The following is a 6,999-nucleotide window of genomic DNA, read 5'->3' as shown; positions in this document are numbered from 1 at the left end:
ATGTTGATGTGGCTCAGTAGTTAAGCACCCCTGGGTTCAATGACTTGTATCAAAGAAAAAAATTATAAGATATTTTTGAAAGAAATTTTAGATCTAATTAAGTGGAAAGATATCCTATGTTCATGGATTGGAACACATAATATTAAGATTGGCAATACAGGACAAAGCAACCTGTAAATTCAATGCCATCCCTACCAAAATTCTAATGACCCCTTTTTCACAAAAAGCCTATCCTTTTCAATGCTTTATGGATTCAATTTAAAATTCATCAGCAGACCTATGGCATACATCCTGCCAACAAGGAGTGCTGTCCAGAGAAAAGTCACTCCTTAACATCTTTATAACATAGCTTTCCTTTTACTACAATAGATCTCAATTCTGACAAAACAGAAAATTCAGAAAAACACAAAGGGAAAAAGTTTCTGTGATCTACCTCACTTTTGGTCTTTTGGTGTTTTCCTATGTATACAGATGGATAGAGATATATTCATGGTGTTTTATTTGTGTATATTTTAGTCTCAAATAAGTTATGTTTCTGCCCTTTGAAGTAATTTTTTGCCATGTAGATTAGGGAGAAATAGCGGCATATCTGGCACTCCTGTAACCTTTTGGAACCCCTGGTTTTCAGGCTGATGATACATCAATCTATCCATATGTCCTTTCCTTGATGAAGGGGTGGAATCGGACCCTCACTTCTGCTTCTTGAGCTGTGAAATATGGGTCATTTTTTTTGGAGCCTTTGAATTATATTATCCTAGAGAAATGCCCCACTGTTGACCTGGAATCAATATTAGAAGAAGGATGCAGAGGGTAAACATTCTTACACTGTTTGGGGTAAGAATGCACCTCACTCCAGAGGGTCTTAAAGAAGCAACTGCTGAGCATGGAAGGGTAAGCAAAAAGAGCTCAGCAAAGGGGGATCTTGTGGCCATTCTCTCAACCCAGGGACCAAAGTCACCATCCAACAAATCAGCAGATGGTGTGGGTGAGGATCCTTTCTGAGATGGTGAAAGATGGATTAGACACTAGGTCCTTTCACATTACGTGAATGTCCAGATAAAGCAAGAATTATTTTGATGACTATAGCTTTGAAGTATGTTTTGAAATCAGGAAGTGAGTTCTCTCAATTGTTTTTTTTTAATTTTTGCTTTTCATTTACAATATTGTTTTGGCTGCTTGGGATCTCTTATAATTCTACATCAATTCAAGGAATGGCATTCCCATTTATGAAAAAAAAAGTCATTAGAATTTTGATAAAGATTGCACTGAATCTATAGATTGCTTTGTAGGGTATTGACATTTTCATATCACGTCTTCCAGGCGGTGAACACTTGAATGTTTCCATTTGATTAGGTCTTTTAAAATTTCTTTTAACAATGTCTTATAATATTCACTATAAAAGTCTTTCATCTCCTCTGTTCAATTCTTTTCCAGGTGGGGAGACACAATGCAGAGAGCAAGCTACAGTAGTTCTCAGACTCAAGTAGGGGGTGAGTGGTCTACAGAGAGGCATTCTCAGCAGATAGCTGCCCAAGTGCCACCAGCATGGCGTGCTTCCTGCCTCCCTGCATGGTGGACTTTGGCACCATCAGAGAGTCAGCAAAGGTAGTTGACCAAGCCCAAAGGAGAGTGTTGAGTGGTGTTGATGACTTTCAGTTGTTCAAAAGGGATGAGGCCATCAAAGAGCCTACCTATATTACAAAGTGACCAACATGACATGGAATCATTGAAGATTGGGATGTTATGGAAAAGTTCATGAAACAAGTGGTTTTTAAGTATCTTATAACTGAATATGAGGACCATTATTTTTTTAAAAAGAGAGAGAGAGAGAGAGAATTTTTTAACATTTATTTTTCAGTTTTTGGCGGACACAACATCTTTGTTTGTATGTGGTGCTGAGGATCGAACCCAGGCTGCACGCATGCCAGGCAAGCACGCTACCGCTTGAGCCACATCCCCAGCCCAAGACCATTATTTTTTAATGACAGAATCTCCAGTGAATATACCAGAAAATAGAGAGCATCTTACAGAAATTATTTTTGAATTATTGAAGGTACCAGGACTCTACATTGCAGGTCAGGTAGTGCTGGCTTTAGTAGCCTCTTGGACATCTTCACAGATTGGTAAACTAACAGGGATAGCCATCGACAGCAGAGATGGATTTACCCATGTTATCCCAGTGACAGAGGATATGTCATTGTAAGCTGCATCAAACAGGTAGGGCAGGTAGAGATTTTAAGTATTTCATTCAATAGCTGCGGAGGAAGCAAGAGGTGGGAATAATACTTCCTGAGCAGTCATGGGAGACCACAAAAGCCATTAAAGAGAACTACTATTATATTTGCCCTGATATAGTCAAGAATCCCTATATGGTGCTGAGTCAGCAAAGACTTCAGCAAAAGCCATTTATCTAGGTGCTGATGGTTTTCTGCCCTCCCTGTCCTCCTCTGCCCCTGCTTTCTCTCCTTCTTCTTCTGAGCATCTAGTTGATGAATACAATTCTTACGAAATTCAAATGCAACTTTTAAAATTAATAGAGGAAAAAATGGCACAAAATAGTTCCCCTTAGGAAAGATCGTAGGGTGTGAGCACGGATGCTCCCAGCTTATTTGTATAAATAAAATGTTATAGACTTGAAAATACAAATCAATGTTTATATTTCCTATCATTTTGTATTTTATGGTATTTTGTACAATTGGCTAAGACTCAGCACAAATAGATATCGATGTCATGAAGACCTGTAATAAAAAGTTTTTTAATTGTGAGGCATGTTCTGATATGTTTATAGGCAAATAAAATAAAATAGAGCAAACTTTTTGCCACATGTTTGCTAGAAAATGATTATACTTTATTGGCATGACATGAAGTCTGAACACTGAACAGTATTGTTGGAGAATTATTATGGATCTTGTGTCTGTTAGGTGATTTGGGTTTGGGGTTTTTTTGTTTTTTGAGCTTTGTGGAACTGTTTTACAGAAGATGTTGGTTTAATGTTGGTGAATGTTGGATGAAATACTACCTTACACCATTGTAATAAAAGCTGTTAGAATATTTATAAATTAAAAGTTATTCCCAGGTAATGTATTCTTTTGGATGTGATTATAAATGGAATTGTTTTATTAATTTACTTTTTAATTGTTCACTGTCAGTTTATAAAATCACAACTGATTTCTGTGTTGTAGCCCTGTATCCTACAACTTTTCTGAATTTATTAGTTCTAGTAGTTATTTTATGGATCCATGGGGATTTACTATGTATAAAATCATGCTGGGTTCAAATAAAGATAGTTTCACTGCATTCTTTACAATTTAAATGCCTTCTATTTCTTTATCTTGTCTAATTTCTCTGGCTAGTACTTCCAATACAAAATTGAATAGAGGTGGTGAGAGTGGACATTGTTACCTTACTTTTGATCTCAGCTTTCAGTCTTTTGACATTGGGATGTTAGTTATGGATTTCTCATAAATGTTCTTTATCATATTAAGGAAGTCCCTTCAATTCCTAATTTTCTTAATGTTTTTATCATAAAAGGTGTTAAATTATGTCAAATTCCCTGTCCACATCTATTGAGACTCATGTGGAGGCTTTTAACCCCACTGTTGGATTTATTTTGCTAGTGTTTCATCTTATCTTGAGGATTTTTGCAATTATATTATACAGTGTGTTTGGTATATTGGTCTACAGTTTTCTTATGGGATGTTTCTCCTGTTTGAGAATCCAGAGCCACGTAGAAGTTGCTGTGGACTAACTGAATATATATCCTAATCCTCAGGGTGACTACATTTGGAGGTTTGGAGACAGGAGCTTTAAGGAATTAATCAAGGTTAAAGGACTCTAAAATAATTGTGCCCCCATGAGAAAAGGAAGAGATAGCAGAGATAGCTATCTACCTCCCCTCCAGGCATACTCAGAGGAAAGGCTATAAGAGGACATAGAAGGAAACTACCTAAAAATCAGGAAGAAAGGTCTCCCCAGAAACCAACCCTTCTGACACATGGACATTAAGCTTCTAGCTTCCAGACCTGTGAGAAATAAATATCTACTATGAGGCTACCAGTCTCGGGTATCTCGTTGTAGTAGCTCAAGTTGACAAGTACAGAAGTGTTCTGACTTCTGTTTTGGGGGAGAATTTGAGTAGAATTGATGAACATGATGTTTGGTATATTTCGCCAGGAAAAACCATTTGGTCCTGGTATTTTCTATTCTGAGACGATTTTGATTATTGATTCAATCTCTTTACTCATTATAGGTCTGCTGAGATTTTCTATTTCATCTTGAGTCAGTTTTGGCAATTTGTGTATTTCTAAGAATGTGGCCGTTTTGTCTAGATTATCAAATTTGTTGGTGTACAATACAATGTGTATGATATATTTTTACAGCTCTTTTAATCTCTGTAAGGTTGGTAGTAATGTCCCCACTTTGATTTCTTATTTTAATTATGTCCTCTCTCTTTTTTCTTAGTGCAGCTAAAGTTTAGTCAGTTTAGTTGATCTTTCGGTTTTATTGGTTTTTCCTTAGTTTTTCTATTTTCTACTTTGTTTATCTCTGATCTAATTTATATTATTTCTTTCCTTTAGCTGGCTTCAGATTTAGATTGCTTTTACTTTTGTACTTCCTTAAAATGCAAAGGTAATTGGTGATATGAGATATTTTTTCTTTTTCTAATGTAGGCATTAAAGTGTGCATTTAATATATGCTTTAGGTTTCCCTATGAGCACTGCTTTCACTGCATCCTGTAAATTTGGGCATGTTGTGTTTGTAATTCTATTTCACAAATCTCTGACTTTTAATTAAAGAATTTAATTCTTCTCCATTTAAAGTGATTACTAATAAGGAGGGAATTCCTCTGCTATTTTTTTTTTTTTGGAATGTCTTGTGTCATTTTTCCCTCAATTCTTCCACTACTACCTTATTTTGTGTTTGATTTTTTTCTCATGTGCCATCTTAAATGAAGATGAAATGAAGGAAAGTCTTCATTTTTTTCTCTTTGCATATTTTTAATTTATTATCTAAGTGGTTGCCTTTGGGTTGCAATTCTAATCCAGATCTGTAACAATCTGGCTTGAACTGACACCAACTTCACTTCAATAGCCTCCTTAACTCTATTTCTATGCCACTCCATCTCCTCTGTGTGTTATTATTATCATAAGTTGCATCTTTACATGTTGTATGCTCATTAGGATGGATTCACAATTATTATTTTAATATTTGTCTTTTGAATCATATAGGAAACAGAAATAAACCAAATGCACAGTAATGCTAGCTTCTATATTTACCTCTATAGTTACTTTTACTAACAAACTTTCTTACAGCATTGAGAATACCTTCTAATGTCCTTTTGTTTCAACTTGAAGTATTCCTTTCAGCATTTCTTTCAGGAAATGATTATTAGTGACAATTTCACTTGCCTTTTGTTTATCTAGCAATGTTTTAATTTCACCTTCATTTTTGAAGCACAGTTTTGCCAGATTCGAATTCTTGTATGATGTTTTGTTTGGATTTTTTTGTTTTATTTTGCCTTGTTTGGGATTTTGGATTTTGGTTTTTGGTTTCCTTCTCAACATTTTTAAAATATATCATCCCATGTCTGGCCACCATGGTTTCTGCTGAGAAGTCCTGTTAATCTTACTAAATATTCATTGTACATAACAAGTTGTTTCTCTCTTGCTGCTTTCAAGATGTTTTCTTTGTCTTTGGCTGTTTACCATTTGATTATTAGATGTCTCACATGGCTACCTTGGAGTTTTTCTGTAACCTTCATGGATGTGTAGATTCATTCCTTTCATCACACTTGAAGAGTTTTCAACTATTACTTTCTTGTGTATTTTTCTGACACTTTTCCTTTATCTTCTCCTTCTAGGACTCCCATAATATTTATATAGATCCACTTATAGTCCCATAGTTTTCTTCATTTTGTTCTATTGATTTTTCTTCATTCTCAGACTGGGAAATTTCAACTGTCCTATGTTCTCTGTGTACTCAAATCTGTTGTAGACACTCTGTGGTGAGTTTTTTACTTCACCTATTGTGCTTTTCAGCTCCAGACTTTCTTTTTGGTTCTTTTTTATAATTCTGTCTCTTTACTGATATTCCCTACTTGTTCATATAGCACTAAAATTACCTTTAGTCTTTGTTCAAGGTTTCCCTCATCTTGCTATGCACATTATAGTTAATTTAAATTCTTTGTCTAATAAGTTCAATGTCTGGACTTTCTTAAAGATGGTTTCTGTGGATTTCATTTTTCTTGTTGAGAATTAGATACTCTAGGGCTGGGGAAATATCTCAGTTGGTAGAGTGCTTGCCTCACACACACAAAGCCCTCTGTTCAATACCCAACACCACACACATACACACACACACAAGGACTTTGAATTGGATATTTTAAATATTGTAATGTAGTAACTCTGGAAAATCATATTCTACCATTTCTTTAGGGCTTTCTGTTTTGGGTTTTTGAAGACTATACTTGCCCATTTGTTTAGTAAATTCTTCAAATTATTTTTGCAAAATTTGCATGCTTAATTGTATGTGGTCACTGAAGTCTCTGTTCTAATACATCTGTGGTCAGACAGTGACTTGACAGAGAATTTGTTGAATGCCTGCATCCAATAAGAGAAAAAAAGGAAAAGAGGCATCCCATCTCTTTAAAGTCTCCAGACAGAAGCTGCTTCATCCAGAGGGAGTTGAAACATTGGCAAGCCTGGATACTAGTCCCTCAGTGAACCAACAGACAGAATAAAAGAGACGACCCCATTTCAGAAGACAAGGTTTATTGTCCACAGTGATACCAATAAGCCACATCAGGAATGCAGACCATCTTCCCCACAGCTGCCTGACTCAGATTAGTGCTGCAGGTTGGTAACTGCTACATGAAACACAAAATTTACTATCTACTATCTACTTTCTTAACTCTTTTATGAGTGCTTCAAGGATTTTGCTAGATTTCAGAGATCTAAAATAGTTGATTCTTCTAGTTTGCCTACTTCGGAGTTGTTTGGT

At 35.6% G+C, this 6,999-nt stretch overlaps 1 pseudogene; it reads left to right on the top strand.

Annotated features, from left to right (window-relative positions):
* The first annotated feature begins 1,447 nt into the window (after nt 1-1,447).
* On the top strand, nt 1,448-2,414 carry LOC101973858 (actin-related protein 3B pseudogene; annotated as a pseudogene).
* The last annotated feature ends 4,585 nt before the right edge of the window (nt 2,415-6,999 follow it).

The sequence above is a fragment of the Ictidomys tridecemlineatus genome, chromosome 7 (genome assembly GCF_052094955.1).
Source record: "Ictidomys tridecemlineatus isolate mIctTri1 chromosome 7, mIctTri1.hap1, whole genome shotgun sequence".
Lineage (NCBI taxonomy): Eukaryota > Metazoa > Chordata > Mammalia > Rodentia > Sciuridae > Ictidomys > Ictidomys tridecemlineatus.
This window is presented reverse-complemented; position numbering and strand designations above follow the sequence as displayed.